Genomic DNA, 25991 nt, shown 5'->3' on the forward strand with positions numbered 1-25991 from the left:
TTTTTTTTTTTTAACGTTTTTTATTTATTTTTGAGACAGGGAGAGACAGAGCATGAACAGGGGAGGGTCAGAGAGAGGGAGACACAGAATCTGAAACAGGCTCCAGGCTCTGAGCTGTCAGCACACAGCCCGACGCGGGGCTCGAACTCACGGACCACGAGATCATGACCTGAGCTGAAGTCGGCCGCTTAACTGACTGAGCCACCCAGGTGCCCCATCCCCCTCTGTGTGTCTTAATGAACCCTGCTCTCTGGGACTGAAGCAGGCAAGAAAGACCTTGCTGTCTTGGACATCAAGGAAGAAAAGCAGATGGACTGATGTGGTCCTGGCTGGTAGCCTTGCAGAACCTTCTACCTTCAACTTCCTTTGACACTTGAATCACCCTGAGAGCCACCGAGGTATCACAAAGGCTAAGAACCATGGTGGTAATGGATTTCATATTTCTGAATTCTTAGCTGATAGCTTATATGTATCAGGCGTTGCTTAGAAATTGTTCTTATACATAATCTTTGTTAATTTATATAGTTTCATATTATTTAGCTGCATCAATGATTTATGTTGGGGGTTTGTTTGCATGACCATCCTTTAATCCTTGGGAACTTAGAACAGGGTGTTACATACCTTTTCTATTTTCTACTCTTTTTGTCTCTCGCAGAACTGGGCATACCAATGGGAGCTTGTTAAACTTTTACTGTTAGTCAGCTTGTAGTGGAATGCATTATTTATCTTCTCTTGCTTGGGGGTCAAAGCAACCAACCAGATCTAAAGACACATTTAGAAGACCTGTCAACATAAACTGGTGCGTATTTACTCTGACTTTGCTATTACAATTCAGAAAAGCTGCACTTATCCACACCTTTGAAAAATATAACCGTCTGAATCAGTTTTCTAAATAATTGAAAGTAATCCCTTTAAGTAGCAGATGCTTAAAAATCTGCCTTTAATGAAATATTATATTAAATAAAATAGATTTCTGCATTCTCAAAATGTATCTTATTTTCTTGGTCATTATTAGCATTCAGAACTCGAGGGCAAAGTAATGCATCTTTGAGAAACACAGAAATATGCTAGGCTTTTTAGTCTACCCAAAATGATCCAAGGTTGGTGTGTTTTTGTGTTCATTCATGTCCTTTTAATAATTTTCTTTTTTCCTTTTCTTTTTTTTTTACATTCTTAATCTTCACTTTATTTATTTTTTTAAGTTTATTTATTTTTGAGAGACAGAGACAGACAGAAAGAGTGTGAGTGGAGGAGAGGCAGAGAGAAAGGGGGGACACAGAATCTGAAGCAGGCTCCAGGCTCTGAGCTGTCAGCACAGAGCCCGACACGGGGGTCGAACTCACGAACCGTGAGATCATGACCTGAGCTGAAGTCGAATGCTTAATTGACCGAGCCACCCAGGTGCTTCTATTTGTTTATTTTTTTTAATTTTAACTCCACTATAGTTAACATACAGTGTTATATTAGTTTCAGGTATACAGCATAGTGATCCAACCATTCTATATATTCCTCGGTGCTCATCATGGTAAGTGTACTCTTTTTTTTTCTTTAAGTTTATTTATTTTGAGAGAGAGAGAGAGAGTGAGCACTGGGAGAGGCAGAGAGAGAAGGAGAGAGAGAGACTCGCAAGCAGTCTCTGCACTGTTAGTACAGAGCCCGACATGGGGCTCAAACTCACAAACTGTGAGATCCTGACCTGAGCCAAAACTAAGAGTCGGCCACTTAACCAACTGAACCACTCAGGTGCCCCGATAAGTGTACTCTTTTTTTTTTTATTTTTTATTTATTATTTTTTTTTTAATTTTTTTTTTAATGTTTTTTATTTATTTTTGGGACAGACAGAGACAGAGCATGAACGGGGGAGGGGCAGAGAGAGAGGGAGACACAGAATTGGAAACAGGCTCCAGGCTCCGAGCCATCAGCCCACAGCAGGACGCGGGGCTCGAACTCACGGACCGCGAGATCGTGACCTGGCTGAAGTCGGACGCTTAACCGACTGCGCCACCCAGGCGCCCCTCAATTTGTTCTTTATAGTTAAGAGTCAGCTTTTGGTTTATCTCTTTGTTTTTAATTTGTTCATTTGTTTCTTAAATTCCACATATGAGTAAAATCATATGGTTTTTGCCTTTCTTTGACTATTTCACTTAGCATTATACTCTATAGATCTACTTATTGTTGCAAATGGCAAGATTTCATTCTCCTTTATGGCTGAGTAATATTCCATTATACATATATATATATAATATATATATATATATATATATATATATATATTATATATACATCACATCTTCTTTATCCGTTCATCTATCAATGCACACTTGGGCTGCTTCCATAATAATAATTTTCTTTCTGGCTTTTTGCCCCCTATTTTGTTAAGATATTAGATAGTACCTCTTGAGACTTCCTGGGTGCCTAGCTTTGGTAATCCTCTCCCTAATCTGCATCCTAGGAAACCAGATAACCAAATTTATTAGCATTGTGTGTAAAGTAAGAGCAAACAGGTTTTGAATTTGAGAGTCTTTCCTAAAAGTGAGTAGTACTGACTTTCAAAGGCAGTTCAATTTTCCTTTTTATTTACTCCAGTATTCTGGGGGCTCCTAGGTGGCTCAGTCGGTTAAGCCTCTGACTTCAGCTCAGATCATGATCTCGTGGTTCATGAGTTCGAGCCCCACATGGGCTCTCTGCTGTCAGCACAAAGCCCGCTTCAGATCCTCTGTCCCCCTCTTTCTACTCCTCCCCTGCTCTCGCTGTCTCCAAAATAAACATTAAAAATAAAAAAGAAATAGTAAGTATAAAAGCTGATATTCAAATCCAATCCTGAATCAAAAGTCTGGATTTTCTAATTTTTTCTTTCAGAAAACAGAAAACAGACGTTTATTTGTCCAGTAACAGTCTGGCAGATCCTGGACCGCAGGCAGCTCTACTCCACGTGGTCAATCAAGGACTTGGGTTCCTTTCATATTGTTGCTTTGCTCCCCCTGCCCTTTTTTAATGTTTATTTATTCATTTTGAGAGAGAGCAAGAGCAGGGGAGGGGCCAAGAGAGAGAAAGAGGGAGAGGGAATGCCAAGCAGACTCCGTGCTCAGTGCCCCTGGATCCCACGACTTTGGGATCATGATCTGAGTTGAAATTAAGAGTCGCACATTTAACCGACCGAGCCATCCAGGCACCCCAGTTTTACTCTCTCTTATAGGGATTTCACCTCAGTTGCATGGTCAAAACTCTGTCTCAGGCACATCTGGTCCAGCTTGTTCTGGATCAGTAGTGGCCTGACAGGAGTGTGCAGAGGAAACTTCAGGTGCCTGTGTGTTGAGGGGAAGGAGGTATAGGGAATCTGGGTGCTCCTGGATGAATAAGGGTTAAGGACTAGGGGTGCCCATCTCCCTACCTCAACCTACCTCTCTCTCTCTGGTTCCCATACCTAGAAAGCTACTCTCAAAGTCCTCATCCTTTCTATTAAGCCAAATTGCCTTCCTTAAAACCATTGCTGAGAGATAAGAGGGTATTCAGCATGTATTCTCGTCATTGTGATCAACTTGACCATGGATGTATTGGCAATAAATGTAACCAACCAGCCGTGTCTATAATCAGCAATTATTATTTGAAGATAAAGTGGAAGTGCTTCTTTCCAGTTGCTACAATCTTCCTCTGAAGGAGGGGTTAGGGATAACTTGGACTAACCCAGCTTGAGCCAAAGGCCAAATCTTTTAAAGTCCAGGGTTAGGTTCCATAAGAGCAGACCTAAAGCCACCCCAGGAAAGCCAAATGGCCAAATATTGGCCAGGGATATGAACACCCCCTCCAGAGTGCAAAGGCAAATAATGCATTGGTGGAATATAGTGTTGAGATTTGGGTGAAAACAAGTACAGAAGTAGTTCAATAAGAAGAAATCTTAGATGGGGCACCTGGCTGGCTCAGTTGGAAGAGTATATGACTCTTAATCATATACTCAGGGTTGTGAGTTTGAGCCCCATGTTGGGTATAGAGGTGACTTAAATAAATAAGTAAATCTTTAAAGAAGAAGAAGAAGAAGAAGAAGAAGAAGAAGAAGAAGAAGAAGAAGAAGAAGAAGAAATAATCTTAGGCAATTTTCTAAAACACCTGTGACTGGAAGACATGTAGAGGGGTCAATGTGGTTTAAAGGGACAGGATCTTCTGTGAAGATATATGAGATGACTTAAATCAGGGGAGCTATTCACAAGTTCTGTTAACCAATGGCATGGTCCCCTAATGAATAAATGACAATGAGAATTGTGCTTTTCTGAGTTTTTATTTAATATTTCTAGCAGCTTTGTGACGCCTTTAATTCTTTTTTTTTATGTTTTTTTTTTTTTTTTTGAGAGAGAGAGAGAGAGAGAGCAGGGGAGGGGCAGAAAGAGAGGAGCTCAGGGATCTGTCAGCAGGCTCCACGCTGATAGCAGAGTGCCCAATGTGGGGCTTGAACTCGTGAACCACGAGATCATGACCTGAGTTGAAGTCAGATGCTTAACAGATTGAGCCACCTGGGCACCTTTAATTCTTTATTTTTTCTTCCTTATCCCATTAATTGTGACAAGCACCAATTCTGGTTTGCCTCAGTTAATTCATATTTTCTTCCATTTTCTGCTTCTGCTTTAGGTAAGTTTTATGCTATGTAATGTATATGTTCATATATATTATTGTATTCATTTCTGCCCAGACTGCTTCTACCCAGTTAGCTATACTGTCCCATGATTCCACCCTTGGGGTTGGTTTTTTCCCTTGACTTTTTTTCCTTCAAATTTTCAGATTTACAGTTTTGTCTGTTACTTGGCCTTCTGTACACCTACTACCTTTTTACCTAGAAGATGTGAAACATCTGGTGTTCGTTGTGGTAAAGAGGTTTGGGATTCTAAGGGCTCTTCTTTCTTCAGATCCTGCAACCCATCAAAGTTGGGCCCCAAACTCAGTTTAACTAAAAGTCAACTGAGATCAATAATTCACCCTTCAAAGTTTTGCTTTGGATCTTTGTGTGAGGAGGAGGGAGAAGTAGGGATGTGGGCTGTGAGCTATGACTGATGAGAGATTCTGAGCTACACTACTTAGACACTCCTGAAATCCTGACCCTTGAAAACTATATGAGATAATGTTAATAATTGTCTTAAGCTGATGATTTGGGGAATTATTTGTTATACAGCAATAGGTAACATACAATATGCTAAGTGGCTTTCATTCTGCGTAAAATCCCTATAGTCTTTCAAAACACCTTGTTAGCATTTCTTCTGGTATTTAAAATATCTAGGGGTGCCTGGGTGGCTCAGTCGGTTAAGCTTCCGACTTCGGTTAGGTCATGATCTCGAGGTCTGTGAGTTCGAGACCCGCATCGGGCTCTGTGCTGACTGCTCAGAGCCTGGAGCCTGTTTCCGATTCTGTGTCTCCCTCTCTCTCTGACCCTCCCCGTTCATGCTCTGTCTCTCTCTGTCTCAAAAATAAATAAACGTTAAAAAAAAATAAAAAAAAAACAACAACACTCACTTAAAATATCTAATTCTATACTTGTTCAATGTCTGTCTATCTCCTTCACTGGGGCAGAGACCACATCTAACTTTTCATTAAGCACAACTCCCAGCATTCAGGAGGCATTCAAATATATATATATATATATATATATATATATATATATATATATATATAATATATATATATTATATATATATATATATATATATATAATATATATATATTATATATATATATTAGTAAATAAATAATAACCAATAAAATAAAGAATCTTAAACCCAAGAGTAATTGGCTGCCAACATTTTGTATCCCTAAAACATGTTTATAATGGTGTCTTTTCAAAAATCATCCTTCACGTAGGATGAAAACATTTATGTGCCTCTATTGTGGCACTATCATATCAAATAGGAGTTGTCCATCTGTGAGCTCCATGAGGGCAGGGACTTTAGTTTATCACCTTTGTATTTCCAACATTTGCCAGTGCCCATCACAAAGATATTCAATAAACGCTTGCCGAGTGATAAATTAAGTGATCATGTGGAATGACTAAAGGTAGACTTTCCACGATATGAGTCAAGACTTGAGATTGTGCCATATCACTTAGTATTGCAGTTGGCAGAATTCTTTGCTTTGTTGTAGTATTATCAGTTACATTGAATTAAAAAATGAAGCCCTATAAATAATGCCTCTTGACCCAACCAAATTAAAAAAAAAAATTTATGTTTTTATTTATTTTTCAGAGAGAGAAAGAGAACGTGAGCAGGGGAGGGGCAGAAAGAGAGGGAGGGAGACACAGAATCTGAAGCAGGCTCCAGGCTCCAAGCTGTCAGCACAGAGCCCATTGCAGGGCTCTAACTCGTAATCCACGAGAGCATGACCTGAGCCAAAGTTGGATGCTTAACTGACTGAGCCACCCAGGTGCCCTGACCAAACCAAATTTAATTTTTTTAAATGTTTATTCAATTTTGAGAGACAGAGACAGAGCATGAGTAGGGGAGGGGCAGAGAGAGAGGGAGACAGAGAATCTGAAGCAGGCTCCAGACTCTGAGCTGTCAGCATAGAGCCCGACGCAGGGCTTAACTCACGAGCCATGAGATCATGACCTGAGCTGAAGTTGGATGCTCAACCGAGCCACCCAGGCGTCCCTGGACCAAACCAAATTTAAATAGGAGGTCCTACTCAGAGAGACAGTAAATCAGAGCAAGGATAGTAGCACCTTTTAGTCCAAATCCCATCCCAGTTCAGCAGGTAGAGAGCACAGGAAGTTGACATCTTATAAGACATTTGGATCCACACACTAGTCAATTGCTGTTTATGCTAAACCAGCAAATCCAAGATTCTACAATTAGAAGGGCTCTCTTGAAAGACAATGCCATTCAAAATACCAGAAAGTTCAAGTGATAATAGGATTTGGATAACTCATGATACATGCAATAGTAAAGTTCAGAGCAAAATGCCTTGAGACTGTATGTAGTATTTACAGTAATATTTATAAATGGCCATGAGTATAAATACTAATGTGTCCCAGAACTTACTTAAAAAAAATTAAACTAAAGTAATTTTTATTTTATGTTATTGTGAAAACTTACAAGAGAACTATTAAAGTCTTTCTCAAAAAAAATAAATAAAAAAAAATAAAGTCATTCTCAGTGGGGGGCACCTGGGTGGCTCATTTTGTTAAGTGTCCGACTCTTGATTTTGGCTTAGGTCATGATCTCATGGTTCAAGGGATCGAGCCCTGCATCAGGCTCTGCGTTGACAGCATGGAGCCTGCTTGGGATTCTCTCCCTTCTCTCTTTCTTCCCCTCCCCCACTCGCACTCTCTCTCCCTCAAAATAATAAATACATTTTTTTTAAAAGCCATTCTCGGGGCACCTGGGTGGCTCAGTTGGTTAAGCGTCTGACTTCAGCTCAGGTCATGATCTCATGGTTCATGGGTTTGAGCCCCGCATCAGGCTCCACATACTGACAGTGCAGAGTCTGCTCGGTATTCTCTCTCCTCTCTGTCTCTGCCCCTCCCTGACTTGCATACACAGACTCTCTCATAAAAATAAATAAATAAAATTAAAACAAAAAAAGTCAATTCTCAGTGGAAAAAGTACATCTAAAGTTCATGTTATACCAGAACAGATCAATGATCTATCCTGACTTCAACTAAAGCTGCTTATACAAATCACATAATCAGTATACATACTAATTAAAACTAGCAAGAGTATCAGTTGATTTAGGGATGACTGAAAGTTGCACCAGTTAGTTTTCTCTTGTTACTTTCAGTTCTATTGCAGTGGCTTCTAATATAACTTATTCACATTAATGTATCTGTATAGAGTTCCAGCCTCAAAACAATGATGGAATTATCCTTCACTAGTAATCCTTCTGTTGACACCTTCTCATGCCATATACAAAGAAATGCCACAAAACAATAACAAAAATGTGTCTCAAATGGCCAAAGTACCATGACCCTGGTCTATAAAACATAGACCCTGGTAAAGAGTCAAAGACAACAGTCAACCTGATCTTTGAGAGTACTCCCATGCCAAAACATTTTCATTTAGATCGCCAAAAAGGGAGGGCATAGCAACACCCACGATGGATGACACAGCTTTGAAGAGGGCCTCCTAACAAAGTCGGAGGAGTCACCAACATATACCTGTGTTCGAATGGAATATTCAAGCACGATGCTCTACGACTGGGCTCCGGTTATATGATGTTGATAGAAAAAATATCTCAGCCCCAACTGTGGCTTGTCACCAAGAGTCTTTCATTGCAGTGGTCATAGGGAAGGAGCTTTGTTAACTGATAAAGCTGACAAAGCTGTTAATTAACAGTTCCTGAGAAGGAACCACGAAGGCCTGAATTACAACTTTCACAGAAGTAGCCAACTTCATTATGTTTCAATTTAATATATCCAATTTCATCATAAATTCTCAAGCTTCAATGGCAATAATTCATTCAACAGATATTTTTTAGGGGCACCTGGGTGGCTCAGTCGGTTAAGTGGCCGACTTGGGCTCAGGTCATAATCTCGCGGTTCACGAGTTCAGGCCTCGCGTCAGGCTCTGGGCGGACAGCTCAGAGCCTGGAGCCTGCTTTGGATTCCGTGTCTCCCTCTCTCTCTCTCTGCCCCTCCCCTGCTTGTGCTCTGTCTCTCTCACTTTCCAAGATAAATAATAAAACATGAAAAATGTTTTTAATAAAAAACATATTATTTAAAGAACTACGATTTCCCTGGTACTGTTTTGGATGTTAGGGATACAGAGGTAAACAAAGTGGACAAAAAACTCTACCCATAAAAACTTACATTTTAGTGGTGGGAGACAGATTATAAAAAAATAATTAAAATATAGGTAGAATATCTGCCCGATGACATAAAACAGGAAAGGGGGAAAGAGAATGCAACGTTAGGCAAGCTTGTGACTTTCAACAAGACAATGAAGAAATACCTCGGTGAGAAGGAAACATGGAACAAAAATCTAAAGTGAGTTTATGAATCAACTCAGGCTGCCATAACACAATGCCATAAATTGGGGGGCTTAGACAACAGACATTTATTTTCTCACATTCTGGAGTCTGGAAATCTGAGATCAGGGTGTCCTCATAGCTGGGTTCTAATGTTTATTTATTTTTGAGAGAGACAGAGACAGAATGTGAGTGGGTTAGGGGTAGAGAGAGAGGGAGACACAGAATCCCAAGCAGGCTCCAGGCTCTGAGCTGTCAGCACAGAGCCCAATGCAGGGCTCGGACTCACGAGCTGTGAGATCATGACCTGAGCCGAAGTCGGTCACTCAACCGACTGAGCCACCCAGGCACCCCTAGCTGGGTTCTGATAAGAGCTCTCTTCCTGGCTTGCCAAAGGTAAACTTCCTGTTAGATACTTACATGGCCTTTCCTGGGTGTGTGCACACGGAAAGAGACAGTGAGAGGACTCTCTGGTGTTTCTTCTTACTTGGACACTAGTCCTATTGGATCAGAACCCCACCCTCATGACCTATTCAACCTTAATTACATAAAGGCCCTATCTCCAACAAATTCTTACACTGGGGGGTTAGGGCTTTAACATATGAATCTGGGTGGAGGACAAAATTCAGTCTATAGCAGGGAGTAAGCAGTGCAGATAACTGGGGGAAGAATGTTTTAGGCAGAGAGTTTGGGCCAGAAATATAAGTTAGGGAGTTTCAGCATATAGACAATATAGACATAAAGACATCAGATGAAATCACCAGTAGAGTAACTGTTGAGAAAAGCAGAAAAGGAGACTGAGAAGGAGTAGCTAGTGAGTGATGAGGAGAAAACCAGGAGAGTGTAGTATCATGGAAGCCTAATGAATAAAGCATAGTATTTCAAGAAGGAGGGGGTGAGAGGTCAAATAAGAATGAAGGCTGAGTCCTGACCACTGGATCAACAATATGGAGGGTACTGGTGACTTTATCAAGTGCAATTTTGTTGGAGTAGCAAGGGCAAAAGGCTGGTACTTTCAAGAGAGACCAAGAAGAGGAATTCAGTATGAGTAAAAGCAACGAAAGAAAAAATGGATAACTTGGACTATATCAAAATTTAAAGCTTTTCATGGCAAATGATAGATGCCATCAAGAAAGTGAAAAGACCAGGCACCTGGCCGGCTCAGTACAGCTTGCGACTCTTGATCTCAGGGTTGTGGGTTCGAGCCCCACGTTGTGTGTAGAGATTACTTAAAAATAAAATATTTTTGATAGCTTTTCTTTTTCTTATTTTAAAAAAATATTTATTTAATTTTGAGAAAGCACAAGCGGGGGAGGGTCAGAGGGAGGGGGACAGAGGATCTGACACAGGCTCTGCACTGACAGGTTGACAGTAACAAGCCTGATGTGGGGCTTGAGCTGAAGTCGCACGCTCAACCAACCGAGTCACCCAGGTGCCCCTAAAATCTTTTTTTTTAAGTTTATTATTATTTATTTTGAGAGACAGAAAGCACACACATGCACAAGCAGGGAAGGGCAGAGAGAGAGAGAGAGAGGTAGAGAGAATCCCAGGCAGGCCCCCCCCAAGCTGTCAGTGCAGAGCCAGATGCAGGGCTTGATTTCACGAACCAGGGGATTATGACCTGAGCCTAAACCAAAAGCCAGACACTTAATAAACTGTGCCACCCCGGTGCCACAAAAATATAAATAAATAAAATCTTTTATTTTTAATGTTTCTTTATTATTTTTGAGAGAGAAAGAGAGAGAGAGAGAGAGAGAGAGAGCAGGGGAAGGGCAGAGAGAGGGGGACAGAGGATTAGAAGCGGCCTCTGTACTGACAGCAGTGAGTCCAATGTGGGGCTCAAACTCATGAACTGTGAGATTACAACCTGAACCAAAGTTGGATGCTCAACCAACCAAGCCACCCAGGCACGCCCCCAAAAATAAAATCTTCTTTTAAAAAAAGTGAAAAAATAGGGGCGCCTGGGTGGCTCGGTCGGTTAAGCATCTGACTTTGGCTCAGATCATGATCTCATGGTTAGTGAGTTCGAGCCCTGCATCAGGCTCTGTGCTGACAGCTCAGAGCCTGGAGCCTCCTTTGAATTCTGTGTCTCCCTTGCCCTCTGCCCCTCTCCCGCTCACGCTCTGTCTCTCTCTCTAAGTAAAAATGTTTAAAAAAATAACTATTTTTTAAAAAGTGAAAAAATTTAAAAAAATTTTAAGGTGAAAAAATAACCTACAACATGGGAAAAATATTTACAAATCTGATAAGGGAGGGATACAGAATATATATTAAAAAGTTACAACTCAACAGCAACAAAAACAACCCAATTTTTTTTCAAATGGACACAGGATTTAAAAAAAAAATTTTTTTTAACGTTTATTTATTTTTGAGACAGAGAGAGAGCATGAACGGGGGAGGGTCAGAGAGAGGGAGACACAGAATCTGAAACAGGCTCCAGGCTCTGAGCTGTCAGCACAGAGCCCGACTCGGGGCTCGAACTCAAGGACTGCGAGATCATGACCTGAGCCGAAGTCGGCCGCTTAACCGACTGAGCCACCCAGGCGCCCCCAGGATTTTTTTTTTTAGTGTTTATTTAGTTTTGAGAGACAGAGAGACAGAACATGAGTGGGAGAGGGGCAGACAGAAAGGAAGACACAGATTCCAAAGCAGGCTTCAGGCTCTGAGCTGTCAGCACAGAGCCGGATGCGGGGCTCAAACTCACAAACCATGAGATCACGACCTGGGCTGAAGTTGGAGGCCTAACGGACTGGGCCACCCAGGCGCCCCTGGATACAGGATTTAAGTAGATTGTTCTCCAAATAAGATATGTAAATGACCACTAAACATATGAATAGATGCTCAACATCATTAACCATTAGAAAAATACAAATCAAAACCATAATGAGATATCAAATCACACCCATTAGGAATGGCTATAATCAAAAAAGCAGACAACAAGTGTTGGTGAAGATGCAGAGAAATTGGAACCCTTATATATTGCTGATAGGTATGTAAAATGATACAGCATTTTAGAAAACAGTTTGGCAATTGCTCAAAAATTAAACAGAGTTATCTTATAACCTAGCAATTGCACTTTTAGGTATATATGCAAGAGAAATAAAACTGTATGTCTGGGGCAGCTGGGTGGCTCAGCTGGTTAAGGATCCAACTCTTCAGTTTCGGCTCAGGTCATGATCTCATGGTTCATGAGTTCAGGCCCCACTTCGTGCTCTGCGCTGACAGCATGTAGCTTGCTTGGGATTCTTTCTCTCCCTCTCTCTCTGCCCTTTCCCCCACTCTCCCTCTCAAAATAAATAAATAAACTTATATAAATATATAAAATATATATAATGTTTATATATATGTATGTAATATTTATATATCCAAACAAAAATCTGTATGCAAAAAAAGTGTACATGGATGTTCACAGAAGTATTATTCATAATAGCCAAAAAATGGAAACAATCCAAGTGTTCATCAACTGATGAACGGATAAATGAAAGTGGTATATTCAGACAGCAGAATTATTATTAAGCAATAAAAAGGAATCAAGTATTGACACATGCTACAACATGAATGAACTTGAAAACACTATGCTAAATGAAAGAATCCAGTCACAAAAGACCACATATTGTATGATTCCATTATACAAAAAGTCCATAGAGCAAATCCATAGAGACAAAAAGATTAGTGATTGTGTAGGGTTCTATAGGGTGGGGAGTGATTAAGGAACAGGGGGTTTCTTTTGGGGATGATGAAAATATTCTAAAATCAATTGTGGTGATGGTTACACAACTCCGAATATGTTTAAATCATTGAATTGTATACTTTACATGAGTGCATTTCATGGTATGTGAATTGTATCAAAATGAAGATATTTGTGTGTGTCTGTGTGTGTGTGTGTGCGCGCACGTGTGTTTACCTGCATAACAATGGCTTGAGGAACAAAGGTATAAATCTCCAGAGACACTCAACATCACCACTTGGGATTCACTTCTAAGTGTATCTGACTCCAAAGCCTGTGTGTTCTTAACCATTCTTCTGAACTACCTCCTAATGATCATTTCCTTAAGTTAGATTTCCGTAAGTAGAATTAATTACTGAGACAAAGGATTTGAACGATTTGCTGCAAGGGTTGAAGGAGTCCCTGTAACCATCTGGGCTTGCCAGGTACATGGCCCCCTTCTAGACAAAGTGATCCAAACTCCTCTTTCCTCTTCAAGGGCTACAACTCATACAACCTGTTTTGAATGAAACAGACCTTGCCATCACAGCTGATTAAGACGCAAACCAAAGGCAGCTACACACACCCTAGCCAACTGCCACTCAGGCAGTAGTGACAGCTCAGTGTTCAAAGGCAGCGCTCAATAGTGAATAATGGCAAGTCAACCCAATCAAATTCTCTTTTTAGGGACATATAAATGCCAGGTGAACAAAGGGAAGGCAAGTAACCGAAGCCTGAACTGTTGAGCTCTTAGCAGCTGTGTGGTAAGTATAGAACATGAATTATTTGTAGAGAAGCTTTCGACTGTCATCTGAAGAGTGAACCCAAACACCTCTTGCAAACAAGCTCACCCAACAAGGAACCCACGCACAGCACACTGAAGTCATTTGCTACTACTGACACTAATAAATTAATAGTGATACAAATGATACTACTACTAGTATCATCCATATGATACTAACCTAATCACATGAAGCATTCTCTAAGGAGGTTTCAAAGAGAAACCACGTCATTTCATCAGGTCAAATCATTGTACCAATAAAAGTTTCAAACCAATGGTATTTTGCTCGAGGGGAGCAGAAATGAACAGAAGTTAGAACATCTAATCCAACAAGGCCTCTAAACCTTCTAAATCTTCATCTCTCCCTCAACCTTAACACCCCTTTCCTACCCTGCACTCAGCTCGTGAATTTGCCTTCTATGTCACTGGGAAAATAAAGGCGATGAGATGGGAACTTTCTCGTTCTCTCACCCCCAAATCGACCGTCCTATCTCCACCAGCTCTCCTATTCTCTGTCTTCTTTCCTGTGACAAAGGGAAAGTGTCCTTGTTCCTATTAAAGGCTAGTCAACTCCTTTGGGCCCCTTATCCCATCCCCTTTAGCCTAGTCTTGGACTTTGCTCCTGAAGTTCTCCCTAATCTCTCTCACATCGCTGATTCCTCCCTTTCTATTGAAAACATGTAAACATGCTCTAGTATCCCCTTACCCATACTTAAATTTTTTTTCTGGGAATTATAAGAAAAAAAACTTTTGTTGGAGCAAGGAAGGCTTTGAAAGTATGATACAAAACTCAGATAAATTCAACTATGTAAAAATTAAAGATTTCTGGAGAGAAAAACAACGTAAATAAGGTGAAAAGACATACCAGCAACTCCTATCACAGAGGGTTAAAGTGCCTGATGTATTAAGAGCTTCTACAGATGAATAAGAAAAAAACCAACAACTCACCAGAACAATGAGCAAGAGGATGGCAGAGACAATTCAAAGAAATACAACTGGCTTTTAAACTTTTGAAAATATATTCAACCTCACTCAAAATAAAAGAATGCAAATTAAAGGTACAACAAGAAACCATTTTCACTTACTAGATTGGCACAGATAAAAAAACTTGATAACACACCGAATGGGGAAACGCCTTCTCATCATTGCTGGTAGGAAATATACTGGTACAAATTATATAGAAACGTTTTGCACCGTCTCTGTCAAACTCACAAATGCACTCACTCTTTGACTCAGCAATTCTAAGTAATTTTATACTACAGATATATATTTCCACACATATGACAAGGCCCATGTATAAAATCATTCATTGCAGTTTTGTTTGTGATAACAAAAGATTGGAAACCACCTAAATATTCATTAGTAAGATCACTAGGGAATTGAATAAATAAATTATTGTGTAATAACATAATGCAACCATAAATAAAGAAAGTGGGAGACCTTTTTGTATATCTATACAGAACAATCTTCAAGATAAGTAGATAAGTAGAAAAGCAAGGAACAGAAACAGTACGTATAGTGAGCTATCATCTGTATATTTGTTTAAAAGGAGGAAAGGTAGAAAAAAATATATGTAAATATTTGCTTGTATATACAGAGAATATTTCCAGAAGGATTTGTAAGAGACTGGAAACATTGAAATGAGGGAGGAAAACAGAGTGACTGGGGGAAAGGTAGGGGAATGAGATTTTCACTGTAAACAAATCATTTTGTACCATGTAATGTAATCTATTAAAAAAATTATTTTTAGGGGCGCCTGGGTGGCGCAGTCGGTTAAGCGTCCGACTTCAGCCAGGTCACGATCTCGCGGTCCGTGAGTTCGAGCCCCGCGTCAGGCTCTGGGCTGATGGCTCGGAGCCTGGAGCCTGTTTCCGATTCTGTGTCTCCCTCTCTCTCTGCCCCTCCCCCGTTCATGCTCTGTCTCTCTCTGTCCCAAAAATAAATAAAAAACGTTGAAAAAAAAAATTAAAAAAAAAAAAATTATTTTTAAATAGGCTCCACACCCAGTTGGGGCTTGAACTCACAACCCTGAGATCAAGAGTCACATGCTCTGCCAACTGAGCCAGCAAGGCACTCCCAAAATTTTGTTTTTATGTAAAAAAATTGTTTTTCTAAGTTTTCCCTGTCCTATCACCCTATTTCTTTACAAAACTACTCAAAGCATTTGTCTCTATTTGCTGTTTCTACTTTCTCATCTCCATTCTCTTTTTAATCCATTCGAACATAGTTTTTGTCCCTGCCATTCTACTGAAACTACCTTGTCCAGGTCATTATAACCTCTATCTTGCCAGACAAATCCAATGGGCATATCTCCACCCTCATCTTAATCTCTCAACAGTATTCAACACTGTCAACTACTCCCTCCTTGAAGTCATTTCTTTTCTTGGCTTGTAGGATACTTCATTCTCCTAGTTTTCTTCTTGCCTCCTTAGTCACACTTCAATCATCTTGTTGGATCCTCCTCTTCCTCTGACTTTTGAAGATTGACTCTGCCTTTGGCTCTTTTCTGCTCTATCCATACTTTGCCCTAGGTGATCCCATTTAGTCACATAGCTTTAAGTACTGCCATTGACCACCTAATTTATAATTCGGTTCCATTTCTCTTCTCTAAGCTCCTGAAGTCATAATTCTATATTTAGTTTTTCAAGGAACCATTAAACTATTTTCTAAAACATGGCATCATTTTACATTCCCACCAGCAATATATAAGGGTTCCAATTTCTCCATATTCTTACCAAGAACTGTTATTATCTTTTATATTATAGCCATCCTAGGAGATGTGAAGTGATATCTCACTGGAGTTTTTATTTGCATCTTCCTAATGAATAATTATGTTGAGCATCATTCATGTTCTCGTTGGCCATTTGTATATCTTTTTTGGAAAAAGACTATTCTAGTCCTTTGCTCATTTTTTTAATTGGGTTGTTTGGTTCTTGGTTGATTTGTAGGAATTCTTTATGTACTCTAGATATTAATCCCTTATCAGGTATATGATTTGCAAATATCTTGTCCCATTCTATGGGTTGCCTTTTACTCTGCTGATAGTATCTTTTGATACACAAAAGCTTTTAATTTTGATGTTCAACTTATCATTATTTTTTCTTTTGTTGCCTGTATTTTTGGTGTCATATCCAAGAAATCATTGCCAAATCCAATGACATGGAGACTTTCCTTTGTTTTTTCTTCTAAGAGTTTTATAGTTTTAGTAGTTACATTTATGTCTTTGATCCATTTTTAGATAATTTCTGTATATGGTGTAAGGTAAGAGTCTTTTGCTTGTGGATGTCCAGTTTTCCCACTACCTTTTGTTGAAAAGACTGTCCTTTCCCCATTGAGTGGTCTTGACAACCTTGTTAAAAATCATTTGACCATATATGCAAGGGTTTATTTCTGGATTCTATTTTCTATTCCATTGGTCATGCCTGTTTTTATGCAAAGTAGACTTTTAAAGATACCATTTTTAACTCTTCAGATTGGCAGTATATCAAAACATTGATAACATTCAGTATTGAAAAGGATGTGAAGAGATGAGGATTCTTACACAATGCTGGGGGAAATGAGAATCACTATGACCTTTTTGGAAAGTAATGTAGAGGTGTCAAAATTTAAGATATTCTTTTAATGCAACACATAGGATCTTTTTTATAGAAATAAAAAACTAGTGCATAAGTATATGTGTACAAAGATATTTATTGTGGTATCATTCGTAGTGGGAAGAGGCTGAACTGAAAAAGTCAGGTAGCTATTCTCTCTGCATCTTTCTCTCCTTGCAGTCACATGTTTTCTCACTTCTGTTTTCCTCTGTATTTCTTCCTGGACTTGCAAATGGACCAACTAGATCACTGGGTAGGAGTCTCTCTGATCTTACAAATCTCAGTGTTCACCATCATCTTAGTCTTGAGTTACCATTTTGCTCATTTACAAATCTGCTATTTTTTTATGCCACTTTTTATAGTTTCTACTTGTCTGCCAAGTTTTTCAAGTTTGGTTTTTTTATCTCCTTGAACATAGTTCAGAGAGTTGTTTTATAGTCTGTGTCTAAAGATTGCAACATACAGAATCAATCCCTGTGGGTCTGTTTCTATTATTTGTTATTTCTCCTCCTTATTCATGGTGTCTTATCTCCTTGTTTGCCTGGTTATCTCTGTTCCGGAACACTCTATTTGAAAAAAAATTTTTTTTAAATAATTTGATGCTGAGGATGATTATATTTTTCTTTAAAGAGGATTTTTATTTACTCTTGCTACTAGCAATTAGGGCCAACTTAATATAAGTTCAGGCCCTGAGATTTTTCGGGGCCACTTAAATGATATGAAGTCAGCCTGCAATATGAGGATTAGTTTCCTTCTGGTGTTCCCTTACACCTACAATGTGGCATTTCATTTTATTTTATTTATTTATTTATTTATTTTAATGTTCATTTATTTTTGAGAGAGAGAGAGAAACAGAGTGCAAGAGGCAGAGAAGCAGAGAGAGGAGACACAGAATTCAAAGCAGGCTCCAGGCTCTGAGCTGTCAGCACAGAGCCCAATGTGGGGCTTGAACCCAGAACTGTAAGATCATGACCTGAGTCAAAGTAGGACGCTTAACTGACTGAGTCACCCAAGTGCCCCTGCAGTGCAGCATTTTAAACTCCTAGCCAAAGCAGAGGGTAAAATGTCAGGGTTACAACCCTTTATGGACCCTGGACTCCAACTTTTGTCCCCATCAGCTCCCAAGGCTGCCAAAAGTGCAGCTTGGATTGACAGTATGCCTCCTGAACTAGTAAATGTAGTAAATGCTACCAGACAAAAGCAGCATGAGTGTCAGGCTCATCACTCCAAATTTCTTATCTATCCAAAATGTTGGCCCAGTAATTCCTCACTATCTTGTTAGTTAGTTATTAGATGCTTCTGGAGGATGCTTTTTATGTGCGTCCAGCTGGGTTAGCTGTCTTCAGTAAGAGGGTTGACCTGAATTACATAGTCTATCATCAGTAACAATGGAAGTCCATTCAGTTTACTTTATTTCTGCAAGAGAAAATCTCATTAGCTCCAGTCAAGGGCCTATTCCTACTCTTGTGGCCAGGGTTCTAAGGTCATTTAGTATACAGAACATTCAATTGCTTTGAGAAGGGCAGGTTCCTAACAAGGGGATATGGGCATGGAATAAATGATTGGCATCTTTAATATACCAAATTACTTGCTGTTCTTTAAATGTACCCTCCTATATCATATTCCTGTGTTTTTTCATGTGTTGTCTCCGCAGCCAGGATTTGCTTCCCTCTGTTCACTAGGCAAACTCTTTTTTTATTTTCAAGACTTAACTCAAAGAAGACTACCTTATCTCAAAAACAAGCAAAGAAAAAAAACAAAAAGACACTTCTTCTATATGCTCTTTGTAATGTGCATAAATCTTTTCATAGAAATGATTCTATCCTAAAGGATATCATTCCTATTATTCTATCCTAAAGGATAGGAATTATTTTTTTTTTCACCGATGAGAACTGACATTGTGCCAGGCACATTCAACAAATATTTGTTGAGTAAATGAACGAATGATTCTATAAAATGATTCTATAAAAAAAAAAAAAGTAAATGATTCTATAAAATTCTAACTCCAAAAAATAACTTATTTCCATGGTTTGTTATTCACTAGACCTTAATTCTTAGAAAAACCTTTTTCCCTCTCCTGCTAAAAATAAATAATACAGATATGTTTTGAGAAAGAGTAAATAATGATATCATTTTAGAAGCAATTGCCTAATTTCTTTTGCTTTACTAGATTTGGTACTCTCAGATTCTGACTCATTTTGTTTTCATGCTTGGAAGACAAGCCTTCAAACTCATTAGTTGGCTTTATGGCCATTTCACACTTTGCCTACCTCCCTCTCCATTCCCACAAACAACCCCCCCCTTCCATTTTTATCTTTTCTTCCTTCTAAATTTTCATTCTTTCTTCATAGAAAGGACATTCACTGATCACACAACTGGTCAAAGGCAGCAAAAGAAGCACACAACTTTATATCCACAGTTCTGTAACTTTTCTGAAAATCAGAGGCCTAAAGCATACATCAAGTTTAATAAGGAGTCATAGCAACTTCTAACAAATTCGGAACATTCACAAAGGACCCCTATCAACCAGTTCTAACAGTTGCACTGCAAGGGAGAAGGAGCAAAAGCTTTGTGAAAACCAAGGAGATACCTTACCTTCTGAAGATCTTTTTGAGAAATATTAGGAGGGCAGACAGGCCACACATTAGTAATCACCTTCCCCAGCACAAGGGAAACAGAAAGTATCTGTTTAACCATATTCCCAAAAAAGGAGAGACCAGAAGAAATCAGACAGAAACACAATAGTAGCTTTAGAAGCTACAAGCAATAGAAACAACAAAAAGAGAGTTGAGGTGTGACCAGTTATACAAAACTGGAAGCATACAAGAAAAAAATACCATTAAGTAGTTGTTTCAACTCGAATGTGAAGATATCCACTGTCTTTTTTTCATGTTTATGTTTACTTATTTTTGAGAGAGAGAGAGAAAAAAAGTGGGGGAACGTCAGAGAGTGAGGGAGAGAGAGAGACTCTCAAGCAGGCTCTGCACTATCAGCTCAGAGCCTGATGTAGGGCTCAAGCCCACGAACTGTGAGATCACGACCTGAGCTGAAGTTGGACTCTTTAGAAAAGAATCAGTAGCCCAAAACTACAGAAGCAAAATAAATGTAATAGAGTTTTACCCAAAGAATGACTTACAAAGTGGATTTGCTAGTTTTTTTTTCATAAAATATGCTCATTCATTAACAATAAGAAACTTCTGCTATTCCATAGGTACTGATAATTTGAGCCATTTCTTTGGTCTGTTGAAAGGCTGCCTTTTCAGTTGTAGCCTCAAGTTCCCAGAATCATTGGTGACAACCTAAGTGGACTTAATATCATTTCCCAAGGCTTGCTTGGGAATTTTCAGCCTGTGATGTTCAAGAATCTCAGGTGCTCCCACCCAATATTTGCATTTTTGTATGCAGAAGAAAAAAATTATTTAAGTTGAGGGGAGGGCTAAAGAAAAGAATGAGTAAACTAATACTTTTTTTAAAGAGGTAACTATTGATGGCATCAGGATGTGAAACCCCAACTATTGGCACCAACCCCACTGCCTCTGGGTTCCAGCATTTTTTATTTTTGAGAGAGAGAGACAGGGGATGTACAGAGAGAGAGGGGGAGACACAGAATCTGAAGAAGGCTCCAGGCTCCAAGCTGTCAGCACAGAGCCTGAGGTGGGGTTCGAACTCACAGATTGGATATCATCACTTGAGCAGAGTCTGTTGCTTAACTGACTGAGCCACCCAGGCGCCCCACCAATACTTTAAAAACAAATTTTTTTGGGGCGCCTGGGTGGCGCAGTCGGTTAAGCGTCCGACTTCAGCCAGGTCACGATCTCGCGGTCCGTGAGTTCGAGCCCCGCGTCAGGCTCTGGGCTGATGGCTCGGAGCCTGGAGCCTGTTTCCGATTCTGTGTCTCCCTCTCTCTCTGCCCCTCCCCCGTTCATGCTCTGTCTCTCTCTGTCCCAAAAAAAAAAAAAAATATATATAAAAAAAAAAAAAAAAACAAATTTTTTTTTAATGTTTTTATTTATTTTTGAGACAGAGAGAGACAGAGCATGAGCAGGGGAGGGGCAGAGAGAGAGTGAGACACAGAATCCGAAGCAGGCTCCAAGCTCTGAGCTGTCGGCACAGAGCCCAATGCGGAGCTCGAACTCACGAGCCATGAGATCATGACCTGAGCCAAAGTGGGTCACCCAACCGACTGAGCCACCTAGGAGCCCCCCTAAAAATTTTTTTAGATAATACAAATACTATAAGCAGTAATTAGACAAAACAAATTCAGAACCCCAGTTAAACTCTTTGCTCTCAAAGTTGAAAATTAAGTGAAAGCAATTTTTATAATTCAGAAAAATAAATACTGTGGAAATGTGGAAAACATGGACTGGCTCAATTCTGTAATGATACATGATGAAATGCCATCTGTACAAGTGACAAATAACAGAACAAATCAATGGAAGTGAAGAATAATCTTCAAATGTAATTTAGACATTTTAGTTGCAAAGATGTTGATCTGCATTCATATGTGTTGATAATTTAAAGAAAGAACTAAGTAAATGTCTTTCTGGATCCTAATGATAAAAATATAATAATTATTTCAATTTAATTTTCCACTCATTCATTCAAATATTTTTGGAGCACCTGCTATGATGTGGAAGACACTGGGGTTACTATGGGGTGGGGGTGGGGGGTTGAAAATAAAAGGTGAAAATGAGCTCCTAACTTCAGGGTATATATATATATTTTTTTCTTAATTAACATAATTCACATACCATAACATCATTTAAATTTAAAGGGTACAGGGTTGCCTGGCTGGCTCAGTCAGTGGAGCATACAACTCTTGATCTTGGGCTTGTAAGCTCGAGCCCCATGTTGGGTGTAGAGATCACTTAAAAATTTAAAATCTTGAAAAAATAAAAGCGTACAATTCATCAATGGTTTTAAGTACATTCACAAAGTTGTGCAAGCATCACCACTATGTAATTCCAGAACATTTTCATCACCCCCAAAGAAAACTTTGTATCTACTAGCAACCACATCCCATTTCCACCTCCTCCTAGAGCCTGTGGTGGCCACTAATCTACTCTGTCTCTATGAATTTTCCTATTCTGTACATTTCATATAAGTGGAATCATACAATATATAGCCTTTTTAGACTGGCTTCTTACATTTAACATAACATTTTCGAGTTTCATCCATGTTCTAACAAGTTTCAGTACTTCATTCTTTTTTATTTCTAAGCAACATTCCATTGTATGATTATACCACATTTTGTTTATCCATTCATCAGCTGACAGACACCTGGATTGTTTCCACTTTCAGGCTATTATAAATATTGCTGCTATGGACATTTGTGTACAAGTTTTTGTTTGAAGAAAGTTAACTACTACAGAATGATTAATCAATGTACTAATTATGTTTGGATTAATGCATCAATGTATTGATACAGAAGTAATGGATAGTGGTAAGCATCATGCAGTGGATTTTTATTGGTTTTGGCTTCCCAACTTCGATTCCTCCTTCCTATTAGTACAGTATCCGTATTCTCTTATGTGTAATAACATAAGGAAGCTTCTAAAGAAGCTGACTTCACACTCAAATCCAGGGTAGCCCTTATTGGCTTAAGTCCAGCACATCCTATCTCCATGGACATTGATTAGTTCAGTGACAGGCAAGTGACAGTAATTCAAACCGATGAGATATGAAAAGATCTTTGCTGGGGCTTCTGAGAAAGATGCTTCCTTGCTATTCTGAAGTGGCTGCCTTGAGAGATGTTCTTTTACTACTAGAGATGAGGGAAGCACATACAGCTCTCTTAGAAACTGCTACAGTCATATTGAGATTGAGCATATTGACCCATACCGAGCAAAATTTAGAAAATCAAAGATTTTGTAAAAGAAACCAGGTCTTTGGTAATATCACTAAGCCTCAATACTGAGGACCAAGTTTCAGGTGACGATTAACAAATTCTCTTAATTTATTTTAATGTTTATTTATTTTGAGAGAGAGAGAAAGCATGATGAGTGGGGGAGGGTCAGAGAGAGACAGAGAGAGACAGAGAGAGAGAAAATCCCAAGCAGTCTCCATGCTGTGCCGTTAGCATACAGCCTGACGTGGGGTGCAATCTCACAAATCTGTGAGATTGTGACATGAGCCGAAACTAAGCCGAGCTTAACCAACTGAGCTACCTAGGTGCCCATCCCTTAATTGTTTAAGCCAGTTTGAGTTGAGTTGTCTGTTGCTTACAATCAAAAGATTATATCATAACATTAATGGAAACTAAATTTTTATAGCACTTTATAGTGTAAGTCTAAGCTATGTGAATTCAGTGGTAGACACATTGGATACTGCCTGAGGGAGTCATGAAAGCCTTCCTGCAGAAAGTGACATTTGAGTTACAACTTGCAATTTAGAAAGTATTTACTAAGTACAATGGACTAAACAAAATTAGGCAGATTTCTTTTATTGCAGATCTTCTCAGAGACTTTAATATTCATTCATAATATATGCATAATATAAATTATACATATATTCAAGAGAGGGAAATAATATACCATGTTTACTAAATTTATTTCACTCTGAACACCTACTAATATCTCAAAGAATCCAGCTGGCTTGGTAAACACTGGTATGTATAATGTGTCAGTGGATGGCTAAAAGAGAAGAAAAGATCATCTTGGCCATCTTATTAGAAAATTTTCATGAAGATGAAGGCATTTGAAACAAATTTTAAGAGATTGGTGAATCCTGAACAAGCAGAATGGATCTAGGTAGTTTCTTGACTAAGACAAGTTCATCAATTAAACCCTTCAGTCAAGAAGAAATCTGAAAGGGTAGTCATCAGCAGTGTCATTCTTTAAAGTTTATCAGGAAGGCTTTTTTTTTTTCTGGAGTCCTGGAGCAAATTCAACAAATAAAAAGATAATAGCTATTAGTAAAATAAGCTAAAGTGAAAACATTTTAAATGTATTGCCCACTGTATTTGTAGGAAATACTTGTAGAAGAGAGGCATGAGTAATGAGCGACTGATTTCTCTGTATTTGATAAGGCATCTAGTAATCTGTTTGTCACATTTCAGTTTCACTTTATAATTGTGAATGAACCCTGAGATACATACTACATCTTTTCAGCTCTGGCTGTCTAACAGGAACAACTGATAGTTGGAGAAAACTCTGCAAGTTCGTAGGTTATAAACTTAGGGAATTAAGGGTTGTTACCTTATTAAGACAGAATCATTAAGTCTCTAAAAGCCCATTTACAATTATTCATGGTTAACACCATTTACCTCAAATGAATAGTCCTTTCTTTTCTTCATTTTTCCAAATCAGGTCTATGAATAACAGAGTGATTAAAGCTTGAAAAGGAAAAGAGACCAGAGATACTCACATACATATCCATTTTTTATTTTCCGAAGAAAATTGTATAACTTTGCCATAAATTGCTTTCAACAAAGGCTTAGTTTACACATAAAAAGATGGTGGGGACGTGAAGATGGGGGTGGGTTGGGGGATGGCAGTGGGAGATTAACTAATAAAAAAAACCCAAAGACTATTTCTCTGAAAAGCTACATGGCAGAAGGAAGAAAATACAAACATTGGCCTTAGGACAAAGTCTCCATTGACTTCTTACATCCATCAGTCAGTGCTTACCCAAAGTCCCCGCTGAAGTAGCATTTTGCATACCACACACCTACCAATAGAAGGTCAATTTATCCTGAAGCAGGTAAAGCACATAAAACCAAATTCCTGGGCTGCAAAGATGCAAATGCTGACAAAATAAGGTGTTTACAGGGAACTTCTTATCAACAGCTAAGTCTTTAAAGGAGAAAAAAAATCTGAGATACTCCTCAAGGTACCAGATCCATACACCAAACATTTTCTTCCAGGTTTTGTTAACTAGGGGCTGAATTGCTAACAGAACTATCTTAAAAATACATAAATTATGAGAAATTATTATTGCCATTCCTCTTCCCTTTAAGAATTGCTACATTAGGGAGCCTGGCTGCTCAGTTGGTAGAGCATGTGACTCTTGATCTCGGGGTAATGAGTTTGAACCCCACGTTGGTCTTGGAGATTACTTAAGGAAATTAAAAAAAAAAAATCTACATTATTATTAGGACCCAAAGACTTGTTCACTACCCTCGTCTTTCACTTCCTTCTTGCTAATTCTTTTTCTTGATACTTTACTCTGTCCCTGTGAACCTGATTACCAAAGGTCTTTTCGAATAAACAATTCATATTTTAGGAATATAGATAATGGTATTTTTTCAGCAAGTCGAATACAATTCAAGACTCTACTTTTGGGGGCTTAACAAAAGATCGCTCATTCATTAACTAATAATATTCTAATTCTTGTCAATTGTTTCCATTGGACTATGGAATTTTTTATGGTGGAGGCAGATATTATCAACCACTATTTTTTCTTAAATTATTTTCAAAATACTGTGTAAGTATAAGATAATGCACTGAAGATACACAAATATACAAGGGTATCTTTCATTGTCTTAAAATAAAATGATCTCAGCCACTCCCCCATTGTATCACCCCAGGAAGTAAAAATCATGGAATACAACTATTTCTTCACCTTTCACCATGGCAAAAATGACAGACAAAATGCATAAGCTAAGTCTGCTCTGGAATGGTAAAAAGGCAAAACTGAAGAAATAAGGAAGATCCAGGTGATTGAGAATTGAGAGCTAAGTAAAAGATAAGGATAGGAAAGAGAGAGAGACTGACAGATAGACCCAAGTCCATACACTTACACTGCAGGAAATATAAGATCCAGATAAGAACATGGGTGCTGAGATAGAAAGAACGGGGTCCTGGGAGTTCAGGCTATTGCATTCTTGCCCCACCTCTCAGATACCAGCGTTATAATGCTAGCTTCTGTTTCCTCATCTGGGGTATAAGGAAATTGAACAAACTGCCTCTGATATTCCATCTTTAACTTTCTAAGAATCAATGGAAGGCTCCCAAGTGGTGGAAGGTAATAG

General features: G+C 38.9%; 1 long non-coding RNA gene across 2 annotated transcripts in view; it reads right to left on the minus strand.

Moving 5' to 3' along the window:
* LOC131505213 (uncharacterized) overlaps positions 1-25991 on the minus strand; it is a 40256-nt gene that overhangs the window by 4126 nt on the left and 10139 nt on the right. For both annotated transcript variants that reach the window (XR_009258315.1, XR_009258314.1), the window contains exon 4: positions 24285-24353. This is a non-coding gene — a long non-coding RNA (uncharacterized LOC131505213). The remainder of the gene's footprint in view (positions 1-24284; positions 24354-25991) is intronic.

The sequence above is a fragment of the Neofelis nebulosa genome, chromosome 2 (genome assembly GCF_028018385.1).
Source record: "Neofelis nebulosa isolate mNeoNeb1 chromosome 2, mNeoNeb1.pri, whole genome shotgun sequence".
Taxonomy (NCBI): domain Eukaryota; kingdom Metazoa; phylum Chordata; class Mammalia; order Carnivora; family Felidae; genus Neofelis; species Neofelis nebulosa.